Genomic DNA, 13614 nt, shown 5'->3' with positions numbered 1-13614 from the left:
AGTGATAACACCAAGCATTTTGACTATATAAGCAAGACTTTACAGACAATCTTAATTTCAAAAAGGTCTGTTCAAAACCATGCTTAAAATGTAATAAATCCCCAAATACCACCTTAAAACAGCCATATAAATTAGGATGGCGCCCACGGATCTAGGACTAAGGCAAAACCCATCCCCAATATTTGTTGGTTCACCAAACTACTAAACAGACTTAGTACATAAGTACCAGAACAACTGGGCCAAACTACTCCCAGATCAGTTTTCTAATTCTTCATTTTCAGTATCATGGGCTAATAAATTCATAATTGATTAAAAAACTTATTATAGGCCCACTATACATTTAAGCATTGTGCTAGGGAATTTAGGGCATTTCTCTGCCCTACATGATACAAAAAAAATACTAAAATTCTAAACAAAAACAGGATTAGTGTTGCCTTGGGCTCCAACAGGGCTTGGCACAGGACTAATGACTGATTCTTTATTTAAAATTTTGACATTTTGTTCATCATGGATTTTTGCATCAATTTTTTAAATATTGCATAAAATGTTACTTAATCTTTATTACTGAGGTTTTCAGTGCCCTTTTAAATTTTGTGCCTTTAACAAGTGCCTTACTCTCCTCATCCTAGCCCAGGCCCTACATAGAGTTTACAATCCATGCAAGGGACTGGAAAACTTTTTCTGAAAAGGACCAGATAGTAAATATTTCAGGCTGTGGGCCATGAGATCTCTGTTTCAACTACTCAATGTTGCCATTGTATAGCTAAAACAACATAGACAATACTTAAATGAAAAAGTATACTACGTTCAGTAAAACTTTATTTACAGAAACAGGCTGCAGGCCATCTTTGTCCCACAGATTGCAGTTTGCCCACCTAGTCTACACTAACTGCTCATTTAGCTGTCAGTGCTAGAGAATAAAGTAATTTTCATTAAGACATAGTCTCTGAATAGCTAAAATTTACCATTGAAGAGTTAATGACTCTCAACAGTTTTGATTCAAAGTTTTCTAAAATGGCCTAAACATATCACTGTCTCCCTTAAAACAATTTTTTTTTTAATACAGAAAAATTTTAAAGAAAATTAAGAGCACCAACAACCAGACTATCCAATGATAACCATGATTACAATTTTGGTGAATTGTCTTCAAGTCTTTTTACACATTTTTAATACATACATACTTCAATAAAGATGAAGGTATTGGGCAAGATAGGCCTGGTTATGCTGTGGTTAACAAATAAACCCCTAAATCCTGGTGGTCTGATTCAATTAAGGCTTATTTCTCACACATCCTACCTGTCCATCGTGGGTCATCAGGGGCCTTAGTCCATCAAGGACCCAGACTGATTAGGAATCTCCCACCATCCTGTAGCTGCATCTGGATGGAGTATAAGACCTCTTTCAGTCACCTTGGGAGACAGAGCAACAGCTGGAGGGTCTCACACCAGCTCTTCTATGCTTTAGCCTAGAACTTTCACCCACAGCCCACTGTCTAGAACTGGTCACATAACTACAGGTAGGAGGATAGAAATGTCAAGGACATAAAATGGAATGTTTGATGACCACCACACTTCTTTGTCTCATTAAAAATCACACTCCATCTGAATATATATGATTTTAGTCCTTTCCTTGCCTTTAAGGTTATATCATAAGTATTTCCCCACATCATTAACTCTTCATAAATATATAGATATAATAACCCTCTGTTACTGAGTCCGTTTCACTATTTCAAGCATTGCCATGTGCCAGGCATTTTCCTAAGCACTTTATGTACATTTTCTCATTAATTCTTACAACTAGTTTATTAAGAAGATACAATATTATACCCATATTATGGTTCTGAAAATAGAGGCCTAGTAAGCTTAAATAAGTTTTCCAAGACCACACAGATTGTAAGTGGCAGATCTGGGACTCATACACAGGATTGTCAGAAAGCCCATGATCTTAACCAATGAGTGTGAACTAGAGAGCTGTGGTCCAAGTCTGAAACAAGACATTGCTGTGCTGAGTTAGTGACCAGAAGGTGTGTCATTGGAGGAGTGGAAAAGGATGCATCAGACCATGAGGACCTATTGTTACCAGTAACTTGCGAACAATAGAAAAAATGACAAATGAAAAATGGGACCCAGTATCAAATTTTCCAATTCTCTTTTCTTCTCTGTGAGATACATGGAAGGATGACTGCTCTCTTAGAACTTATTAAAGTCCCTATATTCTAGACTATTTTGGAGAGAGGGGGAACACTAAGAGATATAGTAGACTCTTGCTATTCTGGAAAGTGTTGATTGAAAAAAATGAAATATTAATAAACATAAGAATCTTCCTAAAATTGTAACTATATTAATCTATCTTTATTTAATGTTATCTATTTAAAGCAAGGATTGACATGTATAGATTTGTTGTACACAGTCTTTAGTATTTTTCATATATTCATGTCATATGTACCATCACATATCTTAAAATTCTTCATGAACTAAAAGATTTATATTTAAAAAGCACTAACAATACAGTGACTTAAATATTATCACCACAATTGTGTCTTAAGGTAGCAAACTAAACCACATATCAAACTTAAGCATGCTTAGTCTGTTCAGGATGCTGTAACAAAAATACCATAGACTGGGTGACCAAAACAACAAACATATCAGTTCTGGAGGCCCGTAAGTCCACAATAAAGGTGCCAGCAGATCTGATGTCTGGTGAGAGCCCTCTTATTGGATCATAGACAGCCCTCTGCTCATGTATCCTCCCATGGTAGAAAGAGGGTGAGTGAGAAAGCTTCCTGAGGTCTCCTTATGGGGCTAATACCATTCATGAAGGCTCCTAATTACCTCCTAAAGGCCCCACCTCCTCATAACATCATTGGAGATTATGATTTAGATACATGAATTTTGGGGAGACACAACATTCAGTCCATAACATGTGCCAAGTTTTATTTAGTAAGTCCATTCCTAGACTTACTGAGGAGCAGATAGGCACACAAGTAATTTTTCACAATTTGTTTCTTAGAAGGTATATTAGTTGGCTAGGGCTGCTGTAACAAATTACCACAAACTTGGATGGCTCAGAACAAGAGAAACTTATTTTCTCAGAGTTCTGGAAGTTAGAAGTCCAAAATCAAGGTATCAGTAGGGCTGTGCTGTCTTTCAAAGCCCTAAGGAAGACTCTTTCCTTTTCTCTTCCTAGTATCTGGTGGTTGCTAACAATCCTTGCCATTTCATAGCACACAGACGCGTCACCCTAATTTCTGCCTCCACTGTCACATGGCACTCTTCCTGTATCTGTGTCCAAATTTCTCTCTTCTTATAAGGACACCAGTCATTGGACTAGGGCCCATTCTAATACAATGTGACCTCATTTTAAATTATTACATTTGCAAAGACCCTGTTTCCAAATAAGGTCACATTCACAGCTACCTGGGGTTGGAATTTCAACATATCTTTTTGGGAGACACAATTCAACACACAACAGAGGACATAAATATGTTTTCATGTCTTCCTTGGGAGTGTAAGTGAGGAGAGCAGAAAAAGAAGAATTACTCTCCATGAAATCTAGTGGAAGGCTCTGTACTGAGTCTTACTAAATTTTTACCCAAAATATCCAGTGGATTCAAATAGTCTATCATAGGGTTAAACACATACAGTTTCAACTCCTGAATGGGTTTTGGGTAGTAAAACTGGGTACCTACACTCCATATATAACAGTGTTTACCAATCAATCAATAAAAGGGTCTCCAAGGTCAAACAAACTACCTTAGCAACAAAATTTGGCAACCACCCATTTGAAAGTTAGGACATGCTTATAATTTTGACCATTCCTCATTTCTCTCTCTTTCTCTAAGGGCAAGGATGCCGTTATTCGATATATACTGTTTGTAAATGCTACTGCAACTTATAATAATCCCTGATCTAAATGGTTAGCAACCAATAGTAACAGATGGTGATGATGGTGATAATTATGAGGATGCTGATAATGATAGCAATAAATCTAAACAGACATTTCTAAGAATGCAGTAGCCTTCTGTTTTAATCATAAGAAGTAAAATTTTAAAAGTAGATAACTGAATTCAAGTGTTTATTATTTCTTACATAATAAGTACAGATAGAGATCTGGAGCTTATGTTAAAAATAAAAAATTAACCAAAGCTCAAAATAAATATATTCAGTAGGGAACAATAGTCTTATAACAATGTAGCCTTTCACAGAGCACCTTGGAGTGATGAATCATTGTACTTGATGATCTTAAACAAGTTTACATATAATTAGAGAGGCATGGAAGTTATGGGGCTGGTATTGTTTTACACAGAAACCCAGCACCAGACATCTAATAAACGTTCAGAGGTTTGTATTCATATTATATAAGAATTACAACAACGCTAACAGAAAAAAAACTCCCTACCAAACCATAAAATGATTTTCCACTTCCGGTTCTGAGTCACTTCCTGCAAAATAGCAAGCCAAAAATAAAGTGCACAATCAGGAAAGAAATCAACCTGATTATGTATGAAGATACATAGATGATAGATACATAAATAGATACTGTGTTTTAAGTGTGTAATACATACACACTTAAAAATTTTTTCAGGGAATAGTTACAAAAATGTTATGATATCCTATTTTTTGGCTTTTAATTTGTATTATTAATACTTAAAACTTCTAGAGAACAGATTTTACTTCGAATTATCCAGGAGAGGAATCTTCGGGGTTATATATTATTTAATATATACTATTCTTTTCTTCTAAAAATTAAAATCTTGAACAAGATCCTTGTCTCTGAAAGTCACCTGCTTATTGCTAGGACCTATGCCTGCTAAGCATAACCTTGCTTGCTTCCACTTTCTGACTGTCCCTCTTTAATCTAAGTCCTGTAATCCTTACTACTTCAAACCCTTTATTCTCCAGGCTCTACCCCTGGGTTCCCATCCCTACTTCTCTCTGAGATTTGACACTATTAAGGCCTTTTCTTCTCAGTTTCAACTGATCATTCTCCCAAAGGAATAGAGTGCTAAGCCCTTAACAAAGGAAGGAGGGAAAAGCCTGTCCCTCACAAGATCAAATAAATTTACAAGATTTGAATTTACGAAGTGGTACTTCAGCTGCCTCCAGCCCTCTTAGTACAGGTGTACCCTCTCTCCAGGCCGTTTCTCTCCCAGGGCCTAGGATCCCAATCACAACTATATCTCCAAGGGCTGAGAACCATCCTTCCTGGGTTGCTTGGATGCTGCTGCTCATCCCCATGTCATTAGGCTGTGCGAGAGGTTCTAGCTGTTTCCTCCATGCACATAAGGAACCTCTTCAACATAAAGTTATAAAAACTTCTCTTCTCCATGAACTAGAAAATGGCCAAAGCTCCAGGAGCATGTGCTTATTTCTCCTTAAATCCCTGAACACTCAAACAGCTATCTCAACCACCAATTTTGTCCGATTTCTAAACTCCATAAAAATCTGCCTGTTTTTCACAGAAACCTTCTGTTGCTTTTCCTGTAACCTCACCAAATCAGCAGGCACTGACTCTAATAAAATATCCTCCCTTCGCAAAATGTATAAATCAAGCCTCAGCCAGATTTCCTGACCCACTGGGGCTGGTATTCCTCCTCTGTCTGGTATTCTGAAACTTTCATTGGAATAAAAGAGGAGGTAGATGAGTTTGTTGAACTGGTCAAGTCTGAAAAAATCAGTGTATACCCTGCCAGGAACCTAAGAAGCTCAGATAAATTTAAGAAACAATCAACTAAGTTTTGATGTTCTACTCAATCGTAATAAATAGAGTGACTATGTTTCTTTGGATTCCATAAATATAAGAGAACAAGAACCCAAATGGAGGCAGAAATTGGTTAGGATGGACCAATCTTAAGAAAGACATGATAGACCTAGAACCCCCATCTATGAGCCTGAACACGTCCAGTATGATTTAACAATTAAAAAACTCAGATGCACTACCATTGGGAAATCAGGACTTTTGCCCAGAGACCAGCATACACAAATAGACAAGGTCACTTGATAATTAATATCTGGAAAGTGACTCCAATTAAAGTATTTTAGAAAAGATCTGGAACAGCTTAATATTGGAAATACATTCAGTAGGGAACAATAAATATATCCCTATATGTAGGTAGACATACCACTTCTAAAGTGAAGAAATAAAATCCATTAGTGAAATTCAGCAAGAAGATTCTCTACCAGTCTTCACCATATTTAAAGTCACACTTTTGGCCACTTGCCTTGGTAGGATGAGTGAGGCTGGTAATGGAAGAATTATATCCAGCACGAGGCATTATATTCAGAGCTTGATGCAGGGCAACTTTGGAAAATTTATTCACAGCCACCAAGCATTTAGAAAGATAGAGGAAAAGAACAGATATGATTTAACAACTAATGGCTCTATAAATGGTATAGAAGCAGATTTTCTTTTTAAATTCACCTCTCTCTGCTAATGAAACTGAACATGACATACATTGCTTCTTGTCAACACCAGTGGTGTTGAGCTTTAGCCATATGTGGAAAATGTAATATTTATAAAGAAATTTGAATGAGCTATATAGCATCACTTGATAATTACATTCTGCAAACACTGAGTTTATACTAATATGGGATAACCATGATACAGAAAGAGATGCCATAGGTAAATACACACCCAGAAGCTTACTTAGTATCCACATCTCCACACCCAAAAGCACTCTGAGGCAACAATCCCTTTGGTATTGTTGAAATTAAAAAACAGAATTTATACATAAACAGGGCTTATTATATATAAGTTTAATACAGGATAAAGATCACTCATCGGTGCAGAAGATAATACATAAGAAACACTGTTCTGATAAATCTGTATCTGTATCTCATAAATTTTAAATGGATAAGTTATATGCAAAAATTGAAGTTTATAATACCTAGAGGATAAGAATTATATGTAAACATACATTGGAAAAAAATCATGGAGGTCATCTTAAAAGTCATTACAGAGTGTTCAAAGTAAAAGATTGATACATCTTTTCTTTTATCTTTAAAAAAATGTTATTGTGGCATAATATACATTACCTTTTCCATTTCAGCCACTTTTAAGTGTACAATTCAGTAGAAATAAGTACATTCACATTATGTAACCATCAACACAATTTTCCAGAATGTTTTCATCATCCCAAACAGAAACTCTACCCATTAAGCAATAATTCCCCTTTCTTTTTTTCTCCCCAGCCCCTAATAGCCTCTATTCAACTTTACGCCTCTATGAATTTGCCTATTCTCTTCCTTATATATGTGGACTTATGTAACATTTGTCCTTTTGTGTCTGGCTTAAGTCACTTGACATCATGTTTTCAGGGTTCATCCATGCTGTAGCCTGTATCAGAATTTTACTCCTTTTCATGGCTGAATAATATTCAATTATGTGTACATAGCATATTCTGTTTATCTATTCATCTGTTGATGAACACCTGGGTTGTTTCCACCTTTTGGTTACTGTGAATAATGCTGCTATGAACATACCTGTTTGAGTCCCTGTTTCTAGTTATTTCCAATATATACCTAGGAGTGGAATTGGTGGATCGCAGAGTAATTCTACATTTGACTTTGTGGGGAACCAGCAAACTGCTTTCCACCATAATTTCTTACTGTTATTAATCTCTGCAATATCTGAACATATGTTCTCTTATTTTATTTTGTCTTTTTTTAATGTTTTGACATATTTTTCCAGTTTTTTCTCTTCTTTCTCAATTTTTTTTGTGGTAAAATACACATAATATAAATGTATTATCTTAACCATTTTTAAGTGTACAGCTCAGTGGTTATTAAGCACATTCACATGGTTGTGCACCACCACCGCCACCCATCTCCAGAACTCTTCTCATCTTACAGATCTGAAACTCCATGGTCACTAAACAATAATTCCCCATGACTCCCTCTTCCCAGTCCCTGGCAATGGCCATTTTACTTTCTTTTTTTTTTAATCTCCCTTTTCCACCATGCCCCAGCCTCTAGTAACCACCATTCCAGTCTGTTACTATGAGATCAGCTTTTTATGTTTGTTTAGATTCCACACATATGTGAGATCTTACAGTATTTGTCTTTCTGTGTCTGGCTTATTCCACTGAGTATAACATCCTCCAGTTTCATCCATGTTGTTGCAAATGACAGCATTTCATTCTTTTTTAAGGCTGTATAATATTCCATTATATATGTCACATTTCCTTTATCCATTCCTTCGTCACCAAACATTTAGCTTGTTTCCATATCTTGGCTACTGTGAATAATGCTGCAGTGAACACAAGAGTGCAGATATCTCTCTGAAAAACTGACTTCATTTCCCTTGGACATATGCCCAGAAGTGAGATTGCTGATCATATAGTAGTCCTATTTTTAATTTTTTGAGGACTCTCCATATTGTTTCTGTTGTGCACCAATTTACAATCCCACCAACAGTACAGAAGACTTCCCTTTTCTCCTCATCTTCATCAAAACTTGTTATTTATTTTTTGAAAACAGGCAGCCTAACAGGTGCGAGGTGATGTCTCATTGTGATTTTGATTTGCATTTCCCTAATGATTAGCTACAGCATCTTTTCTTTGTGTATCTTCTTTGGGAAAATATCTATATAGATCTTTAGCCTATATTTTAGTCAGGGTACTTGGGGATTTTTGTTTTGTTTTGTTTTGTTGCTATTGTACTGTAAGAGTTCCTTATATTTTTTGGATGTTAAACCCTTATCAGACAGCTGGTTTACAAGTACTTTCTCCCATTCCTTAAGTTGCCTTTTCATTTTGTTGATTCCACATACCCTACAAGTGGAAAACCAAAATTAAAAGGTAAAACAAATGACAAAAAATACTTATGCAAATATGACAATACATGCACAGGTTAAGAAGAAAAACCCTAAAATCTCAATAAACAAATTACAAATGGTATGAGTAGATAATTCACATGAGAAGAAATGTAAACAGCTAATTATGGGTTTATATGTTAAACCCCACTTATGATCAAAAGTAAAAATTTGAATGAGATTATTTTTTGCCTATCCAATTAGCAATAGTTATCTTAAATACTCAGTTCTACTGCATCCCTACCAGAGTTATTAAAAAAGAAACAAATGAGGGAAATAAGACTTTCTCATCATAAGTAAAACATATTTAAAGATCCCTCTGACAAAAAGAGAAATGCCACAGGAATTACCTTCCCTCACACCCCCAACAGTGCTGCCCTCAGAGGTCCTGTTTGTTCTAGTCAACCATCCCAGGTCACCCTCCCTCTGAGATGTGCTCTAGACTTTATCTTTCAAATCTGTAACTACAAGCTTTATCCTTACTGTGTGATGCCTAATTTTTAGTTATCCACACTCTTTGATCTTAATCTTTAATCCTGTATCTCCCATTCTTTTAGGTGGAGTCCCTAATCTCTGCTGTTTATTCTCCTGAACTTGATTCCTTTTCCTGTAACATGATATATGCTCAACCTTTCTACATCTAGCAGAATTCCCAGTCTTGGCCTCCCTTGCCCAATCTGATATGTTTTTAATTCAAATTGTAGTGGAATTATATAATCATATAGATAATCATTGTCTATAACATAAAGATAATAAAAGTAGAAAACCTTATTATATACTTCCTATGATTCAGGCATTGTATTAAATGCTTTATATACATTGTTCAGTTGAGTCCTCATAACACTCTGGGATGGACAGGCAGTAATACTTTTATTCTGTCTCTGAGGAAGATGTTAAGTGACTCACCCAGTCTCACATGGCTGCTGGTTCTAGCCAAGTCAGCTTGACTCCAACAAGCGCTCCACTGCCTCCCTGGGCTCTTCTCATGTGGGATGCATCTCAGAGACCATGATTTGCCTTACAGAATAAATCCCTATTAAAATAAACAATGTAAATATAAAGTCCTACTGGATTTACAGCATCTAGCCAGGGAAATCAAATGTTTCCTGGGAAACAAATCAGTACTGAAGTAAACAGAGCCTTTTATTATTTTTTATAAACCATTATTTTGTATGACTTTTCCAGGAGTCTGAATTGACAGATACAAAAAAATAAATAATACAAAAACAAACAAACAAACATACTATCCCGTAACACTGAAAGGCCACTGACTGGCATGAGAACACACATATATATATATAACTAGATACCAGTATGCCAGGATGTTGGGTGAAAATTCACTGGCACTGGGTCCACAGATGAAATCTACAGGCACTGAGTCTCCATATCTAAAGGGATAGACACCTTCCCTTAAGGCTTAATAGTAGTGAAAACCAACACTGTGCCTGTAAGCCATCAACCCAACCCTTACACCTCTTCCCAGTCCATGCAAGAGCCTAGGCAGGAAGAGAAGAGTGAGTCAAGTCCCCAGCCTTGCACATAGCCTGCAGTGCATACAGTGGGGAAGTTTTCTTTTCCTTATCCTACAAAGCCAAGTTTGTTGAAGGGAGGGGGAATGCATGCCTCCAAGAGAATCCCTGCAGAGTTGGGAGTAACTGCAAGGAAAAGAGGCTCCTGGCACCTCACTGTGCCATGAGTGAAGCATGGTGGAGCCTGGTGAGAGAGTTCTAGGGAGGGCTTGGCCTGAAGATGGGGGCGGCACTTGAACACAGAGATTTATACCTGCTTCTCCCTTTAGATTTCTGAAGACTAGAGGCTTTTAGAGTAGCCCTCTGGCAGCGTGACGAGAAAATACAGCAGAAAGAAAAGTGTGGCACCTCCACCCTGAAGTCATGACAGAAGTTATGTAAGAAAATCTCAGGGGTGTCCACTGGTCCACAGAAAGTGCTGCGGAACAGAGGGAGGACAAATACAAACGGGCTGTCCAGACAACCAGGACAAATGAGCTGACACCCCACCACAGAGAGGACCAGAGATAGGGATCATGCAGGGCTGCCCCTCTCTCAGGAAGTCCTCATTGACAGAGCAGGCCAGGTCTGCCTGAACAAGAAACCTCGTATGGAGACTATTACATCAGCGGAGGTGGAGGAGCAGCTAGACCAAAGTGACCGGAGGAAGACACGGACAGCTTCCCATGACTGGCGGAGAGTCAAGCGTGTAAGACGACAGCTACCTCCTCTGTCCCGGCACCCCTCACCCCAGGCCTGGATCGTCTATGCGACAGACAAGGGGAGGAGGTATCTTACAAGTACTCCACCTACCTCCATGCCTATCTCAATCTCTGTCTTCTTCTCTTCCTCCCTTTCTCTCTTTCCAATCTCCAATTCCAACCCACTTTTTGGCCCCCTTGAGCAATGGGTTAGGAGAAGAGTTTTAAACTGGATACAAAACTGGAGTTTTAAACTGGACTGAACTGAGCTTTGCTCATCAAAAACAATCAGGATGCTCTGATACTTAAGATGCCATTAAAGGGAGAAGATGATTCTACAAAGTTGAGGCAAAAGTAGTGACTGGAAAAGTTGAAGTGCTTAATATATCCCAAATGAGTTGTTGATTGATAGATTACATTTATATCACATAGTAGAAGAATTCTTGTCAGGACTCTACCAAAAGTAACCCATTTTAGAGCACAACATGCAAGGATGACTGAGGTGTGCTCTAGTTTTCTAATCTTTTTGTTTAAAAAAAATATTTAATACAGTTTCCCTTTTATGGCATTCTATCACTAGAAATCAGAGCACAAGTTAAAAACTCAAATCAAACCGAAGACCTAAGTCATATTTATACAAGTAAGATAAACCTGCAGTGGAACCTACAGCCCCCATCTCTGTGAGTCATCTTAATACTACAGAAAGCTGTAACCCTGGGCTTCCAGGGGACCAGCCATACGGCTCTGCTGTGCAGATGAGTCATAAGAAAGCTGGCCAGCCATAACTGACATCCTCAAATCCCCTCCCCAGGAGCTGGCCATTTTCTTTCTATTCATCCTTATTTCTTTCCCTGTATTTATTTTCAGAAGTCACCCTTATTTGAACTGGTATGACAAGAATATCCTACCTGCAGTCCTATGGAAAGGACAAGAAGTCTTTCAAAAATCAGTGCAACTACAAAGTGACTCTACTATGTGATTCCTACTTACAAAAGTAAAATAGATATTTTTTTCTCCACCAGAAAATGGTCCAGATTCTCAACAGTCTCAGTCTCAGTTTGGTACCATAATTGCCATAAATAACCTTCTTACGCACTAAAACCAGTTTTGCCCTTTTCCCAGGAGGCTTTTGTAAAGCTCAACATAAATTCAGCTATCTCATATGATGCAATTGTGATTTAGGAAAAGCCAAGACCATCATCAATACACAGTTCCATCCTCCCACACCACAGCCCAATCTAACTGCCGCCAAGTCCCCAAACCCTGAAACTCCCACCCACAAGCTGCCAAACCCTCTGGTTGCCCTATCACTGGCAGATGCTACGATGCTCTGTCGGTAAAAGGTTTGTGAGAAACTGAAAAGTGTACAAAATCAAACAGAATGCAAAGACATTTTTTACTGAATTCAGTATTTCAGGATTCTGGAATACTTAATGCTAAGAGGGATTTGGGGCTCTAAAGCCCCATGTTTCTGTTTGGCCAACTATAAAATACCTGCCTGTCCCAAAAGGAATCAGAGATGGCAGTTTGTAAAGACTCTGAACCTGCCCCATGAAAAGCATCATATACATACAACTGTATAAATACAAAATATTTTGATCATGGGGACACAGGTGTGCCACAGTCACTATTTCTGTGCTGACGCAATATCATGAACACTCACAAGTGGAAAGAAGTTACTCTTCTAAGGGGGAAAACATATTTCACTGTCATTTACATACAGTGTATTGAGCTGTGTCCAAAGACACTGACTTAGTGACACAGTGCGCTGCAATACCATAATCAGAGTCAGAGTATTCCTAAAGAGCTCCCTAAGGTCCTTCACCAAACTGTATAATTATTGTTTCAATCTGGAAAGCAATCCTGATACTCTGAGCCCCTCATCTTACATATGGGAAAACTAAAGCCCTGGTGGTTTAAAGACTTACCTGTGTCCAAATGACAGCACAGCTAGCAAAATGACTAAAATCCAGACTTCTTGATTCCTAGCTCTGTGCTCTTCCCATTCCCTTTTGCTGTTCCCCAACCTAACATAAACCCACTGTTCCCACATTCACTCTCTCCATCCCATTCTCACCTCTATGCTACTACCCATATGCTCCAAATCCCCAAAACTGCTTCTCTGATTGCTTGGGCTAAACCTCTTTTCTGGACTCTTAACTTAGTCCCTCCTGGCATAGCACTGTCCTCCTCCCTAACTTGGGTTTCTTGTCCTTCCCAATCACTACCTTCTTTCTCAGATTTCACTCCACTCAGCCCAGGACTCTCTTCTCTGATTCTGAGGCCCAGGCTTCCCTCAATCACTTATTACCCTGAAATCTTATGTACTGCAGTAGTATATTAGTTTTCCATGGTGTCAGTATTCTATTGCACTGTAAGAAATTACTCTGAAGTCAGTGGTTTAAAACAAACAAATCTGTTATTTTACAGTTCTTTGGGTCTGACATCTGACATGGGTCTCGCTGGACTAAATTCAAGGTGCACTCCCTTCTGAAAGCTTTGGAGAGAACTCATTTACTTGCATTTTCTAGCTCTAGAGGCCACCCACATGCATTGGTTCATGGTCCCTTGCTCTGTCTTCAAAGCCAGTAGGA

At 38.0% G+C, this 13614-nt stretch overlaps 1 protein-coding gene and 1 long non-coding RNA gene across 2 annotated transcripts in view; both read right to left on the bottom strand.

Moving 5' to 3' along the window:
- Positions 1–13614, bottom strand: part of LOC108399479 (uncharacterized) — a 299067-nt gene that overhangs the window by 172983 nt on the left and 112470 nt on the right. The window lies entirely within an intron of this gene.
- Positions 6740–13614, bottom strand: part of LOC108384733 (uncharacterized) — a 37798-nt gene continuing 30923 nt past the window's right edge. Inside the window, exons 2-3 of the long non-coding RNA XR_012127116.1 lie at positions 9718–9844; positions 6740–8770 (exon numbers count right to left, since the gene is read on the bottom strand). This is a non-coding gene — a long non-coding RNA (uncharacterized lncRNA). The remainder of the gene's footprint in view (positions 8771–9717; positions 9845–13614) is intronic.

The sequence above is a fragment of the Manis javanica genome, chromosome 2 (genome assembly GCF_040802235.1).
Source record: "Manis javanica isolate MJ-LG chromosome 2, MJ_LKY, whole genome shotgun sequence".
In the NCBI taxonomy this organism is placed as follows: Eukaryota; Metazoa; Chordata; class Mammalia; order Pholidota; family Manidae; genus Manis; species Manis javanica.
The sequence above is the reverse complement of the archived record's forward strand: the minus strand, read 5'-3'. Positions and strand labels throughout refer to the sequence as shown.